At 57.8% G+C, this 21,776-nt stretch overlaps 9 non-coding genes and 3 pseudogenes across 9 annotated transcripts; all 12 read left to right on the forward strand.

Annotated features, from left to right (window-relative positions):
• The first annotated feature begins 478 nt into the window (after positions 1 to 478).
• Positions 479 to 671, forward strand: LOC124579943. Its single transcript, XR_006973071.1, has one exon. It is a non-coding gene; the product is annotated as a U2 spliceosomal RNA (small nuclear RNA).
• Positions 672 to 1,414: 743 nt separating this feature from the next.
• On the forward strand, positions 1,415 to 1,607 carry LOC124579944. The gene has a single exon (XR_006973072.1). It is a non-coding gene; the product is annotated as a U2 spliceosomal RNA (small nuclear RNA).
• A 743-nt stretch (positions 1,608 to 2,350) lies between these two features.
• On the forward strand, positions 2,351 to 2,462 carry LOC124579907 (annotated as a pseudogene).
• A 5,938-nt stretch (positions 2,463 to 8,400) lies between these two features.
• LOC124579889 lies at positions 8,401 to 8,599 on the forward strand. Its single transcript, XR_006973033.1, has one exon. It is a non-coding gene; the product is annotated as a U2 spliceosomal RNA (small nuclear RNA).
• Positions 8,600 to 9,342: 743 nt separating this feature from the next.
• Positions 9,343 to 9,454, forward strand: LOC124579908 (annotated as a pseudogene).
• A 5,938-nt stretch (positions 9,455 to 15,392) lies between these two features.
• Positions 15,393 to 15,591, forward strand: LOC124579897. The gene has a single exon (XR_006973039.1). It is a non-coding gene; the product is annotated as a U2 spliceosomal RNA (small nuclear RNA).
• Positions 15,592 to 16,334: 743 nt separating this feature from the next.
• Positions 16,335 to 16,527, forward strand: LOC124579945. Its single transcript, XR_006973073.1, has one exon. It is a non-coding gene; the product is annotated as a U2 spliceosomal RNA (small nuclear RNA).
• A 743-nt stretch (positions 16,528 to 17,270) lies between these two features.
• Positions 17,271 to 17,463, forward strand: LOC124579947. Its single transcript, XR_006973074.1, has one exon. It is a non-coding gene; the product is annotated as a U2 spliceosomal RNA (small nuclear RNA).
• Positions 17,464 to 18,206: 743 nt separating this feature from the next.
• LOC124579948 lies at positions 18,207 to 18,399 on the forward strand. Its single transcript, XR_006973075.1, has one exon. It is a non-coding gene; the product is annotated as a U2 spliceosomal RNA (small nuclear RNA).
• Positions 18,400 to 19,142: 743 nt separating this feature from the next.
• On the forward strand, positions 19,143 to 19,335 carry LOC124579949. The gene has a single exon (XR_006973076.1). It is a non-coding gene; the product is annotated as a U2 spliceosomal RNA (small nuclear RNA).
• Positions 19,336 to 20,079: 744 nt separating this feature from the next.
• On the forward strand, positions 20,080 to 20,272 carry LOC124579950. The gene has a single exon (XR_006973077.1). It is a non-coding gene; the product is annotated as a U2 spliceosomal RNA (small nuclear RNA).
• Positions 20,273 to 21,016: 744 nt separating this feature from the next.
• On the forward strand, positions 21,017 to 21,128 carry LOC124579909 (annotated as a pseudogene).
• The last annotated feature ends 648 nt before the right edge of the window (positions 21,129 to 21,776 follow it).

The following is a 21,776-nucleotide window of genomic DNA, read 5'->3' on the forward strand; positions in this document are numbered from 1 at the left end:
GGCGTCACATATGGTCCGGCCACAGATAATTTTAATTAAATTTTTTGGAGTTATATCCTTAGCTCCTCGCGAACGTCGTCGTCGTCGTCGCCGCACGCACGCAGAATGCGTGTGCACACACACACGTATGCAGTAGGCGGTGGACGATGCAAGCACTCGGCTAGGTGTAGCTCGCGCCAGCCTCGCGCCGATGTAGCTCGCGCCGCCCTGGAGCTGCTGTGGGGCGGACTCACGGCTTCTCCACTGCCCTGGCAGCTAGCGGCGTACAGATGGGAGTCGCAGTTTACTCTTGGACATGGAGGGTAGTACTGGGCTGTTGACGAGTGCTCTCGTGAATTGTCGATCCTTCCTGTTCTTGCTTTTGCGATGTTTTCGACGGTCGCCTGTTGCCATATCGGCCCGTACCACCGTTTGTCACTCCCACAAGTGGAGCGCACACGCTGCAAGCATTTAGGCCCTTCCACTGCGGTTTTTCCTTATCGCTTCTCGGCCTTTTGGCTAAGATCAAAGTGTAGTATCTGTTCTTATCAGCTTAATATCTGATACGTCCTGCATCGCAGGACCAGAATATTAAACTCATTTTTGGCTCATGACGGAGTGCTAGGGGCTTGCTCCACCTCTGTCGCGGGTTGGCCCGGCATTGCAGTACCGCCGGGATCGGCCCACCTAAAATTAATTAAAACACAGACTGAAATGAGTTAATATTCTGCAGTGATCAGATATTCCGCTGGTAGCAAAACTTGTTGTAGTTGTCGATTTGCCCAGTAGTTAGCTGCTTACACACCACGATTTCTTGTAATTAATTTAACATTATCTTACGTAATTTATTTATTTATTTTTTTTTTTTTTTTTTGCGGTTAGCTGGACCGCTCTTGCAGCCGCATTACACTAGGCTGGTTATTTATGTGGGCACAGAAGGGTGCCTTCGGATGCCTCGTTGGCGTCACATATGGTCCGGCCACAGATAATTTTAATTAAATTTTTTGGAGTTATATCCTTAGCTCCTCGCGAACGTCGTCGTCGTCGCCGCACGCACGCAGAATGCGTGTGCACACACACACGTATGCAGTAGGCGGTGGACGATGCAAGCACTCGGCTAGGTGTAGCTCGCGCCAGCCTCGCGCCGATGTAGCTCGCGCCGCCCTGGAGCTGCTGTGGGGCGGACTCACGGCTTCTCCACTGCCCTGGCAGCTAGCGGCGTACAGATGGGAGTCGCAGTTTACTCTTGGACATGGAGGGTAGTACTGGGCTGTTGACGAGTGCTCTCGTGAATTGTCGATCCTTCCTGTTCTTGCTTTTGCGATGTTTTCGACGGTCGCCTGTTGCCATATCGGCCCGTACCACCGTTTGTCACTCCCACAAGTGGAGCGCACACGCTGCAAGCATTTAGGCCCTTCCACTGCGGTTTTTCCTTATCGCTTCTCGGCCTTTTGGCTAAGATCAAAGTGTAGTATCTGTTCTTATCAGCTTAATATCTGATACGTCCTGCATCGCAGGACCAGAATATTAAACTCATTTTTGGCTCATGACGGAGTGCTAGGGGCTTGCTCCACCTCTGTCGCGGGTTGGCCCGGCATTGCAGTACCGCCGGGATCGGCCCACCTAAAATTAATTAAAACACAGACTGAAATGAGTTAATATTCTGCAGTGATCAGATATTCCGCTGGTAGCAAAACTTGTTGTAGTTGTCGATTTGCCCAGTAGTTAGCTGCTTACACACCACGATTTCTTGTAATTAATTTAACATTATCTTACGTAATTTATTTATTTATTTTTTTTTTTTTTTTTTGCGGTTAGCTGGACCGCTCTTGCAGCCGCATTACACTAGGCTGGTTATTTATGTGGGCACAGAAGGGTGCCTTCGGATGCCTCGTTGGCGTCACATATGGTCCGGCCACAGATAATTTTAATTAAATTTTTTGGAGTTATATCCTTAGCTCCTCGCGAACGTCGTCGTCGTCGCCGCACGCACGCAGAATGCGTGTGCACACACACACGTATGCAGTAGGCGGTGGACGATGCAAGCACTCGGCTAGGTGTAGCTCGCGCCAGCCTCGCGCCGATGTAGCTCGCGCCGCCCTGGAGCTGCTGTGGGGCGGACTCACGGCTTCTCCACTGCCCTGGCAGCTAGCGGCGTACAGATGGGAGTCGCAGTTTACTCTTGGACATGGAGGGTAGTACTGGGCTGTTGACGAGTGCTCTCGTGAATTGTCGATCCTTCCTGTTCTTGCTTTTGCGATGTTTTCGACGGTCGCCTGTTGCCATATCGGCCCGTACCACCGTTTGTCACTCCCACAAGTGGAGCGCACACGCTGCAAGCATTTAGGCCCTTCCACTGCGGTTTTTCCTTATCGCTTCTCGGCCTTTTGGCTAAGATCAAAGTGTAGTATCTGTTCTTATCAGCTTAATATGGGCTGATATGGGCTGATTTCTGCACCGGGAAGCGGTCGCTTTTATTCTCCTGTTTCAGGTCCGCGACCTGAACAATGGAGCTTGTGGTGACGCTGCCGGCGGAGGTCTTCCGCTGCCGGATCTGCTTCGTCACCAAGGCTGCCGGGAGACCTACTTTTGGCGAGTACAAGGACCACTCGGCCCTTCCCCGCCACTATAGGAGGCTGCACGACCCGGAAACGGTTCCCGTTTTCGAGTGTCAGTTTTGCGGCCGACGCGACCCGCGGCTGAAGACGCTGCGGTTACACCAGCGGCTCTGCAATGCAGATTCCGCAACCCCCGGCGCTGCCAGTCGGGGGAGAGTGAGTATGGGACACGATGCCGTGTCTGACTCTCTGGGGCACCCAGAGAGGTCAGCCGGCGGGAGGTCACAGGCGAGGGCCCCCGAAGCTAGTAGGACAGGCCCTTCGTCCTTAGTTAGTGCTGGGCGCAAGCCACAGGCGAAAGCGGCTCGGGAAGCTAGTACCATAGGCCGCCTAGCCTTAGATAATAGAGAGGGGCTATGGCCACAGCCCAGTCCGGTCCCCGAAGCTAGTAGGACAGACCGGCTGGACTTAGGTTTAACATACGCGGCGGTCCTGACCCGCAGCAGCGTGGTGGGCTCACAGGCTGCCTTGCCCTCACCCTGTGTGAGTGTGCAGGCGTCTGCGACGCCCAGGACGGCGGTGGTTGCCACCCCCGCGTCGTGTGTACTTTGTGTGCGCACGCCGAGGAGGTCTGGCATCCCCCTGCCGACACGCTCCGCGACGTCAACCGCGTCGCCACGAGTGCCGAGCGCAAGTTCGGGAGGTGAAGGCAGCCCGCTGCCGACGCCTGCCGCCGAACGCGTCGCTCCGGCCAGAGGCGCTGTGTCCGGCATGGGCCGCGGCTCGCCGCGGCCCGCGCCGGCCATTGCACCCAGTGGCGTACGCTGGCCACGTCGTGCGGCTGCCTCAGGCGCCTCCCGCCCGCCATCTGTCGGGAGCGTGGGTACCGGCCTGGGACTGCCGCCCGCATTCGCTACGCCGCCAACAGGTGGCTCTGCGGTGCGGGTGGGCAGTGGCAGGCAGGCTGCCTCGCTTGCCGCGACCGTTGGTGTTGTCATTCACGGCGCAGCCGCGCCGCCGGTTGACGCACCAAAGGCCGCGCGCCCGGCCGATGCACCGGATGGTGTGGTGCTTGTGCGGTCGCAGACGTACACGCGCCGCGTTTCCTCTGCCCTGCCGGCGGTTACGTCGAGTGACGCCCGTCACTCCGTCTCCGCTCAGGCAGGGAGTGCTAATAACCAAAAAGCTCCTGTTGCAGATCATGAGTGGCACGTAGTCACCCCACGGAGGGACAGACGCCGTGCTGCAGGACACAGACCACCGCCCCCGGACCGACGGCGCATCATACCGCCCAGTCCGCGTAGCAGCGGCCCGGCGCGAGCCAACGCGCCTGGGCGGCCGGCGCGAGCTACACCTCGTGTATCTCGCGCCGGCGGCAGGGCGCGGGCGACCGCTGGGCCATCTGTTGGCGGCGCGGCGAACAACAGCCGCGGTGCGCCGGGCCCGAGCGCCAGGCCGGCGCGAGCTACACCTCGAGACGCCCGGCCGGCGCGGGCTACACCGGCCACCCCTACGACCACTGCGCCATCTGGTAGCGATCGTCGGGCACCCAGTCCGCGTAGCAGCGGCCCGGGGCGAGCCGGCGCGTCCGGTCAGCCGGCGCGAGCTACACCCCGTGTTTCTCGCGCCGGCGGCGGACCGCTGGCGACCGCCGGGCCATCTGTTGGCGGCGCGGCGAACACCAGCCGCGGTGCGCCCGACCCGAGCGCCAGGCCGGCGCAATCTACACCGGCCCCTGCTGCTACCGCTGCGCCACCTGTCACCAGCGCGGCGATCGAAAGCAGCACTGAGAGGCCCACGCCAGATGGCAGCACGGCACCACCACCGACGCAGACGACGGAGCGGCGCGACGTGAACGGAGGGACTGCAGCTGCGTCTCCGAGAACTGGCAGCAAGAGGAGGAGACGCCGACGCCGTAACAACCGGCCCAGTCCTAACCTTCCGCCGCAAAACTCCCGTCCTACACCGAACCCGACCAACCCTCCTGTACCCTCCGAACAGGGCGCAACTGAGGCAGCTCCGCCCCCCCCTCCCCCGGCCGACGCTCGGCTAACGGAGAGGCAGCGGCGCTGGCTGGCGGCCCTGGAGAGCGTCCACAACCAACCGTGGGGCGCATTCGTCGCGGTCGTCGAGGACTTCATCTCCGAGATAGCCGAGACGAAGCCACAACGCCAGGCAGCCGGAGGTCGACAGGATGGGCCACCAGCAGCAGCGCACCGCGGCCAGGGCCGCGCCGACGCTGCTGCCAATCCCCCTCCCCCTGCCCCTACACGCGGCCGCGGTGGGCGGCGCGGTGGACGTGGCGCACGGCGCGCGGCGGCCGCCGAGCGTCGGTACGACGCGAATGCAGCGTCTGAGATTCAGAAGCTGTACCGCGCGGACCGGCGCAAGGCGATGCAGCGCGTCCTTGGCGAGACGTCACCGTACTGCCAAATCGATGGCAGCGTGCTCACGGAGCACTTTAAAAATATCTATGCTAAATCTGACTTCTCTCCTTCAGATGCACCAGCTGCTGTCCCGGACTTTGCCGCCACCACGCCTCCTGATGTCAGCGAGGAGGTCCTGCTGCCGATCACACCTTCAGAGGTGCAACAGCGGCTCCAGAAGGCGAGCAATACTGCTCCTGGGGCAGACGGAGTCACCTACTCGGACTTGCGACGTGAGGATCCTGGCTGCCATGTGCTAGCTAAGATCTTCTCGCGCTGCTGGAATGAGCGGAAGACTCCGGTGCAGTGGAAAATATCCACTACCGTCCTCATCCACAAGAAAGGGGACGTCTCGGACGTGACAAACTGGCGGCCTTTAGCATTGAGCTCTACCATCTCTAAGCTCTTTGCTGCAATCGTTGCGGACCGCACTTCTCTCTGGGCGGAGCGGTTGAACCTGCTCTCCCCAGAACAGAAGGGCTTCCGCACGTTTGAAGGCTGCTACGAGCACAACTTCATTGTGCAAACGGCAATTGATGATGCAAGGCGCAGGGGAGGCCAAGCATGCTTTGCATGGCTTGATCTGGCGAATGCTTTCGGGTCAGTGCCTCACGCTCACCTCCTTGGAGTACTGAGCAGGATGGGACTACCAGAGCAATTGCACCATCTAATTGCCGACATGTACGATGGTTGCTCCACCCGCGTCCGTACATCTGACGGACTAACGGAGGAGATAGAGATCCAGGCAGGGGTCAAGCAGGGCTGTCCACTGTCGCCCATCGTCTTTAATCTCGCGCTCGAGCCCGTACTTCGCGCCGCAACCTCACTCAGAAATGAGTGTGGTATTCCGCTTAGCGGCGTCAGTGTGAGTGCACTGGCGTATGCGGACGATATCGTGCTTCTGGCGCGGGATTCGGAGGCGATGCAGACGCTCCTCAATGTTGTGGGTGAGGTGGCGACGTGGGCCGGGCTTACCTTCAAGCCGTCGAAGTGTGCCACGCTTCACATCCGCCGTCGGCAGACGCTAGGCTCGGTATTCGCCCTGCAAGGGGGAGAACCAGCCGTGCTCGGTGCGGGTGACGCCTACCTCCATCTTGGCGTTCCCACCGGGTACAAAGTCACGCAGACGCCAACGGATGCGATCGCGGCAATTCGACGCGACTTGCAGCACCTGGACGCTTCCCTGCTGGCTCCCTGGCAGAAGATTGACGCTGTGCGTGTCTTTCTCCTCCCTAGGCTTGACTTTGTCATGCGGGGCGGAGCGGTACGCAAGGGGCCGCTATCTGCACTCGACAAGGCAGTGAAAGCGGCTGTCAAATCATGGCTGTTCCTCCCACAGCGTGCGTCCACCGAACAGCTGTACCTCGCGCTGGGAGAGGGAGGATGCGGCCTGACGCCGCTCGCGGACGCTGCGGACATCTCCACCATCGTCCATGGCTTCCGCATGCTGCACTGCGACGACGCCACCGTCCGCGACATCGCCTGGGCCACTCTAACTACGGCCGCGCGCCGCCGACTGGGGAGGGAGCCGAGTCGTTCCGACTTGGCCACCTACCTTAGCGGCAGCACTGAGGGTGACCTCGCACGCGACGGAGGTGACATCCAGTCACTGTGGACGCGCGTCAGGAACGCCACAAGGCGCCTAGCGCCGCGTGGCGTCACCTGGCGCTGGAGTGAACTGCTTTCCGAGTTGCAGGTGGAGGTCGGCGGCCGACCCGCCATCGCTGACGACGCGGAACACGGCGGCATCGGAGGGGTGACGCAGCCGGCCACGGAGGGGACGGCGCCTGGGACTACACGACACCTCGAAGATGGCGGCGATGGACCGCAGCACGATGATGACAGCGTGGGACGCACCGCCAACACTGGCGTCGAGCATGTCCGGGTGGGAGGGGGCGCCAAACGTCTTCTCTCGCGGACGCTCCGCGAGTGTCTGAGGCAGCGCCTGCGCCACATTCTACTCAGGAAACCGGACCAGGGGAAGGTGTTCGAGTGCACCAGGGAGTCCACAGCGTCCAACCACTTCATAGCGGGAGGCAAATACACCCGCTTCGCAGACTGGCGCTTTATCCATCGCGCCAGGCTCGGAGTCGTGCCTCTGAACGGTTGTCGCCGCTTTGATGGGCGGGCCAACAACAACAAAGCCTGCCGACGCTGTGGCCACAACAACGAGACGCTCCCGCACGTAATTAACGCGTGCATGGTGCACTCAGCAGCCCTGCAGTATCGCCACAACGCGGTCCTCAACCGCCTCGCGACAGCAGTCGCAGGGCGGCCAAGAAGAGGAAACACTGCTGTTCCTGACATCAGGATCAACCAAGCCGTCATAGGGGACAGCAGTGGGCTGCGTCCGGACCTCGTAATAACTGACGAGGTCGCGAAGACTGTAACCATCGTCGATGTGACAATCCCCTTCGAGAACAGGCGGATTGCGCTCGACAACGCTCGGCAACTGAAGAGGATAAAGTACGCCGACGTTGCGCGCGGATTAGCCGCTCGCGGCTATTCCGTCACTGTCGACGCCCTGGTTGTCGGCAGTCTGGGGGCGTGGGACCGCCAGAACGATGCAGTGCTTCGGCACCTAGGCATCGCTAGCCGCTACTGCCAACTGATGCGGCGGCTGATGGTGTCTGACACCATCAAGTGGTCCCGCGACATTTACGTGGAACACATTACTGGCCACCGCCAGTATGTGTCCCCCTAGACTGTGGCATGCTCTGACGTCAGGCTGCGAGACCCTCGAGACTGCAGTCGTCGGAGAACTTCGAGGTCGGTGCCTTCGTGACGTCGGCGTCGAGATTCTCCTCCACGACGCGGGACCGCGGCGCAACACCATCTTGGCGCCGCACTGCAGCAGTGCCGAGTCAGTAGCGGTGCGTGCGGTGCTGCCTGGTGCCCCTCCCTCCGTGGTGTCCGCCGAATATGGCCCCCACCTCGGTTGGCGCGGTGCTGGGCGGCGCCGAACGTGTGCCTACTGCCCGGCAGTCTCCAGCCAGCGTGGGAAGCAACGCCCTCCTGCCACGACACCCCGGTGACGTCTGCCGCAAGGCGGACAGAGGGGAGAAGTCCGGCTGTGTGTGACCCGCCTGCGTGCGTGGCACACCAGCCGCTGGCAGCCGTGCATGTGCAGTGTGCTGTCAGGGCATGGAGAAGAATGCAATAAATAAAATAGACCCTAAAACCAGGTCCAAACTTTCCCCAGTGTGAATTATCTAAGGCCGCGCCTATCGCGGAATTAATCTTAAGGTAATATACTTAAGCATCCGCGCCTAACGCGGTCTTCCAATATTTAAGTAGTGGGCTTAACCCACGAATTAGAATAAGATTCAACTATTTAAGTGCGGTTAGAACCGTTTACTATATATTTTAACTTAAAATTTTCATTAAATTTGTAATACTCGATTTATATAGAGTCATGAATATTCTTTCTTAAATTTATACTTCTTAAAACTGTAACTAAGAATTATCTCGGAAAATAAAAATCTGTTCTTATCAGCTTAATATCTGATACGTCCTGCATCGCAGGACCAGAATATTAAACTCATTTTTGGCTCATGACGGAGTGCTAGGGGCTTGCTCCACCTCTGTCGCGGGTTGGCCCGGCATTGCAGTACCGCCGGGATCGGCCCACCTAAAATTAATTAAAACACAGACTGAAATGAGTTAATATTCAGCAGTGATCAGATATTCCGCTGGTAGCAAAACTTGTTGTAGTTGTCGATTTGCCCAGTAGTTAGCTGCTTACACACCACGATTTCTTGTAATTAATTTAACATTATCTTACGTAATTTATTTATTTATTTTTTTTTTTTTTTTTTGCGGTTAGCTGGACCGCTCTTGCAGCCGCATTACACTAGGCTGGTTATTTATGTGGGCACAGAAGGGTGCCTTCGGATGCCTCGTTGGCGTCACATATGGTCCGGCCACAGATAATTTTAATTAAATTTTTTGGAGTTATATCCTTAGCTCCTCGCGAACGTCGTCGTCGTCGCCGCACGCACGCAGAATGCGTGTGCACACACACACGTATGCAGTAGGCGGTGGACGATGCAAGCACTCGGCTAGGTGTAGCTCGCGCCAGCCTCGCGCCGATGTAGCTCGCGCCGCCCTGGAGCTGCTGTGGGGCGGACTCACGGCTTCTCCACTGCCCTGGCAGCTAGCGGCGTACAGATGGGAGTCGCAGTTTACTCTTGGACATGGAGGGTAGTACTGGGCTGTTGACGAGTGCTCTCGTGAATTGTCGATCCTTCCTGTTCTTGCTTTTGCGATGTTTTCGACGGTCGCCTGTTGCCATATCGGCCCGTACCACCGTTTGTCACTCCCACAAGTGGAGCGCACACGCTGCAAGCATTTAGGCCCTTCCACTGCGGTTTTTCCTTATCGCTTCTCGGCCTTTTGGCTAAGATCAAAGTGTAGTATCTGTTCTTATCAGCTTAATATGGGCTGATATGGGCTGATTTCTGCACCGGGAAGCGGTCGCTTTTATTCTCCTGTTTCAGGTCCGCGACCTGAACAATGGAGCTTGTGGTGACGCTGCCGGCGGAGGTCTTCCGCTGCCGGATCTGCTTCGTCACCAAGGCTGCCGGGAGACCTACTTTTGGCGAGTACAAGGACCACTCGGCCCTTCTCCGCCACTATAGGAGGCTGCACGACCCGGAAACGGTTCCCGTTTTCGAGTGTCAGTTTTGCGGCCGACGCGACCCGCGGCTGAAGACGCTGCGGTTACACCAGCGGCTCTGCAATGCAGATTCCGCAACCCCCGGCGCTGCCAGTCGGGGGAGAGTGAGTATGGGACACGATGCCGTGTCTGGCTCTCTGGGGCACCCAGAGAGGTCAGCCGGCGGGAGGTCACAGGCGAGGGCCCCCGAAGCTAGTAGGACAGGCCCTTCGTCCTTAGTTAGTGCTGGGCGAAAGCCACAGGCGAAAGCGGCTCGGGAAGCTAGTACCATAGGCCGCCTAGCCTTAGATAATAGAGAGGGGCTATGGCCACAGCCCAGTCCGGTCCCCGAAGCTAGTAGGACAGACCGGCTGGACTTAGGTTTAACATACGCGGCGGTCCTGACCCGCAGCAGCGTGGTGGGCTCACAGGCTGCCTTGCCCTCACCCTGTGTGAGTGTGCAGACGTCTGCGACGCCCAGGACGGCGGTGGTTGCCACCCCCGCGTCGTGTGTACTTTGTGTGCGCACGCCGAGGAGGTCTGGCATCCCCCTGCCGACACGCTCCGCGACGTCAACCGCGTCGCCACGAGTGCCGAGCGCAAGTTCGGGAGGTGAAGGCAGCACGCTGCCGACGCCTGCCGCCGAACGCGTCGCTCCGGCCAGAGGCGCAGTGTCCGGCATGGGCCGCGGCTCGCCGCCGCCCGCGCCGGCCATTGCACCCAGTGGCGTACGCTGGCCACGTCGTGCGGCTGCCGCAGGCGCCTCCCGCCCGCCATCTGTCGGGAGCGTGGGTACCGGCCTGGGACTGCCGCCCGCATTCGCTACGCCGCCAACAGGTGGCTCTGCGGTGCGGGTGGGCAGTGGCAGGCAGGCTGCCTCGCTCGCCGCGACCGTTGGTGTTGTCATTCACGGCGCAGCCGCGCCGCCGGTTGACGCACCAAAGGCCGCGCGCCCGGCGGATGCACCGGATGGTGTGGTGCTTGTGCGGTCGCAGACGTACACGCGCCGCGTTGCCTCTGCCCTGCCGGCGGTTACGTCGAGTGATGCCCGTCACTCCGTCCCCGCTCAGGCAGGGAGTGCTACTAAACAAGCAGCCTCTGTTTCAGACAACGAGTGGCACGTAGTCACCCCACGGAGGGACAGACGCCGTGCTGCAGGACGCAGACCACCGCCCCCGGACCGACGGCGCATCATACCGCCCAGTCCGCGTAACAGCGGCCCGGCGCGAGCCAACGCGCCTGGGCGGCCGGCGCGAGCTACACCTCGTGTATCTCGCGCCGGCGGCAGGGCGCGGGCGCCCGCTGGGCCATCTGTTGGCGGCGCGGCGAACAACAGCCGCGGTGCGCTGGGCCCGAGCGCCAGGCCGGCGCGAGCTACACCTCGAGACGCCCGGCCGGCGCGGGCTACACCGGCCACCCCTACGACCACTGCGCCATCTGGTAGCGATCGTCGGGCACCCAGTCCGCGTAACAGCGGCCCGGGGCGAGCCGGCGCGTCCGGTCAGCCGGCGCGAGCTACACCCCGTGTTTCTCGCGCCGGCGGCGGGCCGCTGGCGACCGCCGGGCCATCTGTTGGCGGCGCGGCGAACACCAGCCGCGGTGCGCCCGACCCGAGCGCCAGGCCGGCGCAAGCTACACCGGCCCCTGCTGCTACCGCTGCGCCACCTGTCACCAGCGCGGCGACCGAAAGCAGCACTGAGCGGCCCACGCCAGATGGCAGCACGGCACCACCACCGACGCAGACGACGGAGCGGCGCGACGTGAACGGAGGGACTGCAGCTGCATCTCCGAGAACTGGCAGCAAGAGGAGGAGACGCCGACGCCGTAACAACCGGCCCAGTCCTAACCTTCCGCCGCAAAACTCCCGTCCTACACCGAACCCGACCAACCCTCCTGTACCCTCCGAACAGGGCGCAACTGAGGCAGCTCCGCCCCCCCCTCCCCCGGCCGACGCTCGGCTAACGGAGAGGCAGCGGCGCTGGCTGGCGGCCCTGGAGAGCGTCCACAACCAACCGTGGGACGCATTCGTCGCGGCCGTCGAGGACTTCATCTCCGAGATCGCCGAGACGAAGCCACAACGCCAGGCAGCCGGAGGTCGACAGGATGGGCCACCAGCAGCAGCGCACCGCGGCCAGGGCCGCGCCGACGCTGCTGCCAATCCCCCTCCCCCTGCCCCTACACGCGGCCGCGGTGGGCGGCGCGGTGGACGTGGCGCACGGCGCGCGGCGGCCGCCGAGCGTCGGTACGACGCGAATGCAGCATCTGAGATTCAGAAGCTGTACCGCGCGGACCGGCGCAAGGCGATGCAGCGCGTCCTTGGCGAGACGTCACCGTACTGCCAAATCGATGGCAGCGTGCTCACGGAGCACTTTAAAAAGATCTATGGTAAATCTGACTTCTCTCTTTCAGATGCACCAGCTGCTGTCCCGGACTTTGCCGCCACCACGCCTCCTGATGTCAGCGAGGAGGTCCTGCTGCCGATCACACCTTCAGAGGTGCAACAGCGGCTCCAGAAGGCGAGCAATACTGCTCCTGGGGCAGACGGAGTCACCTACTCGGACTTGCGACGTGAGGATCCTGGCTGCCACGTGCTAGCTAAGATCTTCTCGCGCTGCTGGAAAGAGCGGAAGACTCCGGTGCAGTGGAAAATATCCACTACCGTCCTCATCCACAAGAAAGGGGACGTCTCGGACGTGACAAACTGGCGGCCTTTAGCATTGAGCTCTACCATCTCTAAGCTCTTTGCTGCAATCGTTGCGGACCGCACTTCTCTCTGGGCAGAGCGGTTGAACCTGCTCTCCCCAGAACAGAAGGGCTTCCGCACGTTTGAAGGCTGCTACGAGCACAACTTCATTGTGCAGACGGCAATTGACGATGCAAGGCGCAAGGGAGGCCAAGCATGCTTTGCTTGGCTTGATCTGGCGAATGCTTTCGGTTCAGTGCCTCACGCTCACCTCCTTGGAGTACTGAGCAGGATGGGACTACCAGAGCAATTGCACCATCTAATTGCCGACATGTACGATGGTTGCTCCACCCGCGTCCGTACATCTGACGGACTAACGGAGGAGATAGAGATCCAGGCAGGGGTCAAGCAGGGCTGTCCACTGTCGCCCATCGTCTTTAATCTCGCGCTCGAGCCGGTACTTCGCGCCGCAACCTCACTCAGAAATGAGTGTGGTATTCCGCTTAGCGGCGTCAGTGTGAGTGCACTGGCGTATGCGGACGATATCGTGCTTCTGGCGCGGGATTCAGAGGCGATGCAGACGCTCCTCAATGTTGTGGGCGAGGCGGCAACGTGGGCCGGGCTTACCTTCAAGCCGTCGAAGTGTGCCACGCTTCACATCCGCCGTCGGCAGACACTAGGCTCGGTATTCGCCCTGCAAGGGGGAGAACCAGCCGTGCTCGGTGCGGGTGACGCCTACCTCCATCTTGGCGTTCCCACCGGGTACAAAGTCACGCAGACGCCAACGGATGCGATCGCGGCAATTCGACGCGACTTGCAGCACCTGGACGCTTCCCTGCTGGCTCCCTGGCAGAAGATTGACGCTGTGCGTGTCTTTCTCCTCCCTAGGCTTGACTTTGTCATGCGGGGCGGAGCGGTACGCAAGGGGCCGCTGTCTGCACTCGACAAGGCAGTGAAAGCGGCTGTCAAATCATGGCTGTTCCTCCCACAGCGTGCGTCCACCGAACAGCTGTACCTCGCGCTGGGAGAGGGAGGATGCGGCCTGACGCCGCTCGCGGACGCTGCGGACATCTCGACGATCGTCCACGGCTTCCGCATGCTGCACTGCGACGACGCCACCGTCCGCGACATCGCCTGGGCCACACTAACTACGGCCGCGCGCCGCCGACTGGGGAGGGAGCCGAGTCGTTCCGACTTGGCCACCTACCTTAGCGGCAGCACTGAGGGTGACCTCGCACGCGACGGAGGTGACATCCAGTCACTGTGGACGCGCGTCAGGAACGCCACAAGGCGCCTAGCGCCGCGTGGCGTCACCTGGCGCTGGAGTGAGCTGCTTTCTGAGTTGCAGGTGGAGGTCGGCGGCCAACCCGCCATCGCTGACGACGCGGAACACGGCGGCATCGGAGGGGTGACGCAGCCGGCCACGGAGGGGGCGGCGCCTGGGACTACACGACACCTCGATGATGGCGGCGATGGACCGCAACACGATGATGACAGCGTGGGACGCACCGTCAACACTGGCGTCGAGCATGTCCAGGTGGGAGGGGGCGCCAAACGTCTTCTCTCGCGGACGCTCCGCGAGTGTCTGAGGCAGCGCCTGCGCAACCTCCTACTCAGGAAACCTGACCAGGGGAAGGTGTTCGAGTGTACCAGGGAGTCCACAGCGTCCAACCACTTCATAGCGGGAGGCAAATACACCCGCTTCGCAGACTGGCGCTTTATCCATCGCGCCAGGCTCGGAGTCGTGCCTCTGAACGGTTGTCGCCGCTTTGATGGGCGGGCAAACAACAACAAAGCCTGCCGACGCTGTGGCCACAACAACGAGACGCTCCCGCACGTGATTAACGCGTGCATGGTGCACTCAGCAGCCCTGCAGTATCGCCACAACGCGGTCCTCAACCGCCTCGCGACAGCAGTCGCTGGGCGGCCAAGAAGAGGAAACACTGCTGTTCCTGACATCAGGATCAACCAAGCCGTCATAGGGGACAGCAGTGGGCTGCGTCCGGACCTCGTAATAACTGACGAGGCCGCTAAGACTGTGACCATCGTCGATGTGACAATCCCCTTCGAGAATAGGCGGATTGCGCTCGACAACGCTCGGCAACTGAAGAGGATAAAGTACGCCGACGTTGCGCGCGGATTAGCCGCTCGCGGCTATTCCGTCACTGTCGACGCCCTGGTTGTTGGCAGTCTGGGGGCGTGGGACCGCCAGAACGATGCAGTGCTTCGGCACCTAGGCATCGCTAGCCGCTACTGCCAACTGATGCGGCGGCTGATGGTGTCTGACACCATCAAGTGGTCCCGCGACATTTACGTGGAACACATTACTGGCCACCGCCAGTATGTGTCCCCCTAGACTGTGGCATGCTCTGACGTCAGGCTGCGAGACCCTCGAGACTGCAGTCGTCGGAGAACTTCGAGGTCGGTGCCTTCGTGACGTCGGCGTCGAGATTCTCCTCCACGACGCGGGACCTGCGGCGCTACACCATCTTCGCGCCGCACTGCAGCAGTGCCGAGTCAGTAGCGGTGCGTGCGGTGCTGCCTGGTGCCCCTCCCTCCGTGGTGTCCGCCGAATATGGCCCCCACCTCGGTTGGCGCGGTGCTAGGCGGCGCCAAACGTGTGCCTACTGCCCGGCAGTCTCCAGCCAGCGTGGGAAGCAACGCCCTCCTGCCACGACACCCCGGTGACGTCTGCCGCAAGGCGGACAGAGGGGAGAAGTCCGGCTGTGTGTGACCCGCCTGCGTGCGTGGCACACCAGCCGCTGGCAGCCGTGCATGTGCAGTGTGCTGTCAGGGCATGGAGAAGAATGTAATAAACAAAATAGATCCTAAACTAGCTCCAACTTTCCCCGTTCTGAAATTATCTAAGGCCGCGCCTACCGCGGGATTAATCTTAAGGTAATATACTTAAGCATCCGCGCCTAACGCGGCCTTCCAATATTTAAGTAGTGGGCTTAACCCACGAGTTAGAATAAGGTTCAATTACTTAAGTGCGGTTAGAACCGTCTTTCTAAATTTTATTTTATCTAAACTTAACAAATTTGTAAAACTCGCATTGTATAGAGTCATGAATATTTTTTCTTAAATTTATACTTCTTAAAACTGTAACTAAGAATTATCTCGGAAAATAAAAATCTGTTCTTATCAGCTTAATATCTGATACGTCCTGCATCGCAGGACCAGAATATTAAACTCATTTTTGGCTCATGACGGAGTGCTAGGGGCTTGCTCCACCTCTGTCGCGGGTTGGCCCGGCATTGCAGTACCGCCGGGATCGGCCCACCTAAAATTAATTAAAACACAGACTGAAATGAGTTAATATTCTGCAGTGATCAGATATTCCGCTGGTAGCAAAACTTGTTGTAGTTGTCGATTTGCCCAGTAGTTAGCTGCTTACACACCACGATTTCTTGTAATTAATTTAACATTATCTTACGTAATTTATTTATTTATTTTTTTTTTTTTTTTTTGCGGTTAGCTGGACCGCTCTTGCAGCCGCATTACACTAGGCTGGTTATTTATGTGGGCACAGAAGGGTGCCTTCGGATGCCTCGTTGGCGTCACATATGGTCCGGCCACAGATAATTTTAATTAAATTTTTTGGAGTTATATCCTTAGCTCCTCGCGAACGTCGTCGTCGTCGCCGCACGCACGCAGAATGCGTGTGCACACACACACGTATGCAGTAGGCGGTGGACGATGCAAGCACTCGGCTAGGTGTAGCTCGCGCCAGCCTCGCGCCGATGTAGCTCGCGCCGCCCTGGAGCTGCTGTGGGGCGGACTCACGGCTTCTCCACTGCCCTGGCAGCTAGCGGCGTACAGATGGGAGTCGCAGTTTACTCTTGGACATGGAGGGTAGTACTGGGCTGTTGACGAGTGCTCTCGTGAATTGTCGATCCTTCCTGTTCTTGCTTTTGCGATGTTTTCGACGGTCGCCTGTTGCCATATCGGCCCGTACCACCGTTTGTCACTCCCACAAGTGGAGCGCACACGCTGCAAGCATTTAGGCCCTTCCACTGCGGTTTTTCCTTATCGCTTCTCGGCCTTTTGGCTAAGATCAAAGTGTAGTATCTGTTCTTATCAGCTTAATATCTGATACGTCCTGCATCGCAGGACCAGAATATTAAACTCATTTTTGGCTCATGACGGAGTGCTAGGGGCTTGCTCCACCTCTGTCGCGGGTTGGCCCGGCATTGCAGTACCGCCGGGATCGGCCCACCTAAAATTAATTAAAACACAGACTGAAATGAGTTAATATTCTGCAGTGATCAGATATTCCGCTGGTAGCAAAACTTGTTGTAGTTGTCGATTTGCCCAGTAGTTAGCTGCTTACACACCACGATTTCTTGTAATTAATTTAACATTATCTTACGTAATTTATTTATTTATTTTTTTTTTTTTTTTTTGCGGTTAGCTGGACCGCTCTTGCAGCCGCATTACACTAGGCTGGTTATTTATGTGGGCACAGAAGGGTGCCTTCGGATGCCTCGTTGGCGTCACATATGGTCCGGCCACAGATAATTTTAATTAAATTTTTTGGAGTTATATCCTTAGCTCCTCGCGAACGTCGTCGTCGTCGCCGCACGCACGCAGAATGCGTGTGCACACACACACGTATGCAGTAGGCGGTGGACGATGCAAGCACTCGGCTAGGTGTAGCTCGCGCCAGCCTCGCGCCGATGTAGCTCGCGCCGCCCTGGAGCTGCTGTGGGGCGGACTCACGGCTTCTCCACTGCCCTGGCAGCTAGCGGCGTACAGATGGGAGTCGCAGTTTACTCTTGGACATGGAGGGTAGTACTGGGCTGTTGACGAGTGCTCTCGTGAATTGTCGATCCTTCCTGTTCTTGCTTTTGCGATGTTTTCGACGGTCGCCTGTTGCCATATCGGCCCGTACCACCGTTTGTCACTCCCACAAGTGGAGCGCACACGCTGCAAGCATTTAGGCCCTTCCACTGCGGTTTTTCCTTATCGCTTCTCGGCCTTTTGGCTAAGATCAAAGTGTAGTATCTGTTCTTATCAGCTTAATATCTGATACGTCCTGCATCGCAGGACCAGAATATTAAACTCATTTTTGGCTCATGACGGAGTGCTAGGGGCTTGCTCCACCTCTGTCGCGGGTTGGCCCGGCATTGCAGTACCGCCGGGATCGGCCCACCTAAAATTAATTAAAACACAGACTGAAATGAGTTAATATTCTGCAGTGATCAGATATTCCGCTGGTAGCAAAACTTGTTGTAGTTGTCGATTTGCCCAGTAGTTAGCTGCTTACACACCACGATTTCTTGTAATTAATTTAACATTATCTTACGTAATTTATTTATTTATTTTTTTTTTTTTTTTTTGCGGTTAGCTGGACCGCTCTTGCAGCCGCATTACACTAGGCTGGTTATTTATGTGGGCACAGAAGGGTGCCTTCGGATGCCTCGTTGGCGTCACATATGGTCCGGCCACAGATAATTTTAATTAAATTTTTTGGAGTTATATCCTTAGCTCCTCGCGAACGTCGTCGTCGTCGCCGCACGCACGCAGAATGCGTGTGCACACACACACGTATGCAGTAGGCGGTGGACGATGCAAGCACTCGGCTAGGTGTAGCTCGCGCCAGCCTCGCGCCGATGTAGCTCGCGCCGCCCTGGAGCTGCTGTGGGGCGGACTCACGGCTTCTCCACTGCCCTGGCAGCTAGCGGCGTACAGATGGGAGTCGCAGTTTACTCTTGGACATGGAGGGTAGTACTGGGCTGTTGACGAGTGCTCTCGTGAATTGTCGATCCTTCCTGTTCTTGCTTTTGCGATGTTTTCGACGGTCGCCTGTTGCCATATCGGCCCGTACCACCGTTTGTCACTCCCACAAGTGGAGCGCACACGCTGCAAGCATTTAGGCCCTTCCACTGCGGTTTTTCCTTATCGCTTCTCGGCCTTTTGGCTAAGATCAAAGTGTAGTATCTGTTCTTATCAGCTTAATATCTGATACGTCCTGCATCGCAGGACCAGAATATTAAACTCATTTTTGGCTCATGACGGAGTGCTAGGGGCTTGCTCCACCTCTGTCGCGGGTTGGCCCGGCATTGCAGTACCGCCGGGATCGGCCCACCTAAAATTAATTAAAACACAGACTGAAATGAGTTAATATTCTGCAGTGATCAGATATTCCGCTGGTAGCAAAACTTGTTGTAGTTGTCGATTTGCCCAGTAGTTAGCTGCTTACACACCACGATTTCTTGTAATTAATTTAACATTATCTTACGTAATTTATTTATTTATTTTTTTTTTTTTTTTTTGCGGTTAGCTGGACCGCTCTTGCAGCCGCATTACACTAGGCTGGTTATTTATGTGGGCACAGAAGGGTGCCTTCGGATGCCTCGTTGGCGTCACATATGGTCCGGCCACAGATAATTTTAATTAAATTTTTTGGAGTTATATCCTTAGCTCCTCGCGAACGTCGTCGTCGTCGCCGCACGCACGCAGAATGCGTGTGCACACACACACGTATGCAGTAGGCGGTGGACGATGCAAGCACTCGGCTAGGTGTAGCTCGCGCCAGCCTCGCGCCGATGTAGCTCGCGCCGCCCTGGAGCTGCTGTGGGGCGGACTCACGGCTTCTCCACTGCCCTGGCAGCTAGCGGCGTACAGATGGGAGTCGCAGTTTACTCTTGGACATGGAGGGTAGTACTGGGCTGTTGACGAGTGCTCTCGTGAATTGTCGATCCTTCCTGTTCTTGCTTTTGCGATGTTTTCGACGGTCGCCTGTTGCCATATCGGCCCGTACCACCGTTTGTCACTCCCACAAGTGGAGCGCACACGCTGCAAGCATTTAGGCCCTTCCACTGCGGTTTTTCCTTATCGCTTCTCGGCCTTTTGGCTAAGATCAAAGTGTAGTATCTGTTCTTATCAGCTTAATATCTGATACGTCCTGCATCGCAGGACCAGAATATTAAACTCATTTTTGGCTCATGACGGAGTGCTAGGGGCTTGCTCCACCTCTGTCGCGGGTTGGCCCGGCATTGCAGTACCGCCGGGATCGGCCCACCTAAAATTAATTAAAACACAGACTGAAATGAGTTAATATTCTGCAGTGATCAGATATTCCGCTGGTAGCAAAACTTGTTGTAGTTGTCGATTTGCCCAGTAGTTAGCTGCTTACACACCACGATTTCTTGTAATTAATTTAACATTATCTTACGTAATTTATTTATTTATTTTTTTTTTTTTTTTTTTGCGGTTAGCTGGACCGCTCTTGCAGCCGCATTACACTAGGCTGGTTATTTATGTGGGCACAGAAGGGTGCCTTCGGATGCCTCGTTGGCGTCACATATGGTCCGGCCACAGATAATTTTAATTAAATTTTTTGGAGTTATATCCTTAGCTCCTCGCGAACGTCGTCGTCGTCGCCGCACGCACGCAGAATGCGTGTGCACACACACACGTATGCAGTAGGCGGTGGACGATGCAAGCACTCGGCTAGGTGTAGCTCGCGCCAGCCTCGCGCCGATGTAGCTCGCGCCGCCCTGGAGCTGCTGTGGGGCGGACTCACGGCTTCTCCACTGCCCTGGCAGCTAGCGGCGTACAGATGGGAGTCGCAGTTTACTCTTGGACATGGAGGGTAGTACTGGGCTGTTGACGAGTGCTCTCGTGAATTGTCGATCCTTCCTGTTCTTGCTTTTGCGATGTTTTCGACGGTCGCCTGTTGCCATATCGGCCCGTACCACCGTTTGTCACTCCCACAAGTGGAGCGCACACGCTGCAAGCATTTAGGCCCTTCCACTGCGGTTTTTCCTTATCGCTTCTCGGCCTTTTGGCTAAGATCAAAGTGTAGTATCTGTTCTTATCAGCTTAATATCTGATACGTCCTGCATCGCAGGACCAGAATATTAAACTCATTTTTGGCTCATGACGGAGTGCTAGGGGCTTGCTCCACCTCTGTCGCGGGTTGGCCCGGCATTGCAGTACCGCCGGGATCGGCCCACCTAAAATTAATTAAAACACAGACTGAAATGAGTTAATATTCTGCAGTGATCAGATATTCCGCTGGTAGCAAAACTTGTTGTAGTTGTCGATTTGCCCAGTAGTTAGCTGCTTACACACCACGATTTCTTGTAATTAATTTAACATTATCTTACGTAATTTATTTATTTATTTTTTTTTTTTTTTTTTTGCGGTTAGCTGGACCGCTCTTGCAGCCGCATTACACTAGGCTGGTTATTTATGTGGGCACAGAAGGGTGCCTTCGGATGCCTCGTTGGCGTCACATATGGTCCGGCCACAGATAATTTTAATTAAATTTTTTGGAGTTATATCCTTAGCTCCTCGCGAACGTCGTCGTCGTCGCCGCACGCACGCAGAATGCGTGTGCACACACACACGTATGCAGTAGGCGGTGGACGATGCAAGCACTCGGCTAGGTGTAGCTCGCGCCAGCCTCGCGCCGATGTAGCTCGCGCCGCCCTGGAGCTGCTGTGGGGCGGACTCACGGCTTCTCCACTGCCCTGGCAGCTAGCGGCGTACAGATGGGAGTCGCAGTTTACTCTTGGACATGGAGGGTAGTACTGGGCTGTTGACGAGTGCTCTCGTGAATTGTCGATCCTTCCTGTTCTTGCTTTTGCGATGTTTTCGACGGTCGCCTGTTGCCATATCGGCCCGTACCACCGTTTGTCACTCCCACAAGTGGAGCGCACACGCTGCAAGCATTTAGGCCCTTCCACTGCGGTTTTTCCTTATCGCTTCTCGGCCTTTTGGCTAAGATCAAAGTGTAGTATCTGTTCTTATCAGCTTAATATGGGCTGATATGGGCTGATTTCTGCACCGGGAAGCGGTCGCTTTTATTCTCCTGTTTCAGGTCCGCGACCTGAACAATGGAGCTTGTGGTGACGCTGCCGGCGGAGGTCTTCCGCTGCCGGATCTGCTTCGTCACCAAGGCTGCCGGGAGACCTACTTTTGGCGAGTACAAGGACCACTCGGCCCTTCTCCGCCACTACAGGAGGCTGCACGACCCGGAAACGGTTCCCGTTTTCGAGTGTCAGTTTTGCGGCCGACGCGACCCGCGGCTGAAGACGCTGCGGCTACACCAGCGGCTCTGCAATGCAGATTCCGCAACCCCCGGCGCTGCCAGTCGGGGGATAGTGAGTATGGGACACGATGCCGTGTCTGGCTCTCTGGGGCACCCAGAGAGGTCAGCCGGCGGGAGGTCACAGGCGAGGGCCCCCGAAGCTAGTAGGACAGGCCCTTCGTCCTTAGTTAGTGCTGGGCGCAAGCCACAGGCGAAAGCGGCTCGGGAAGCTAGTACCATAGGCCGCCTAGCCTTAGATAATAGAGAGGGGCTATGGCCACAGCCCAGTCCGGTCCCCGAAGCTAGTAGGACAGACCGGCTGGACTTAGGATTAACTTACGCGGCGGTCCTGACCCGCAGCAGCGTGGTGGGCTCACAGGCTGCCTTGCCCTCACCCTGTGTGAGTGTGCAGGCGTCTGCGACGCCCAGG

The sequence above is a fragment of the Schistocerca americana genome, unplaced genomic scaffold (genome assembly GCF_021461395.2).
Source record: "Schistocerca americana isolate TAMUIC-IGC-003095 unplaced genomic scaffold, iqSchAmer2.1 HiC_scaffold_315, whole genome shotgun sequence".
Classification (NCBI taxonomy): Eukaryota; Metazoa; Arthropoda; class Insecta; order Orthoptera; family Acrididae; genus Schistocerca; species Schistocerca americana.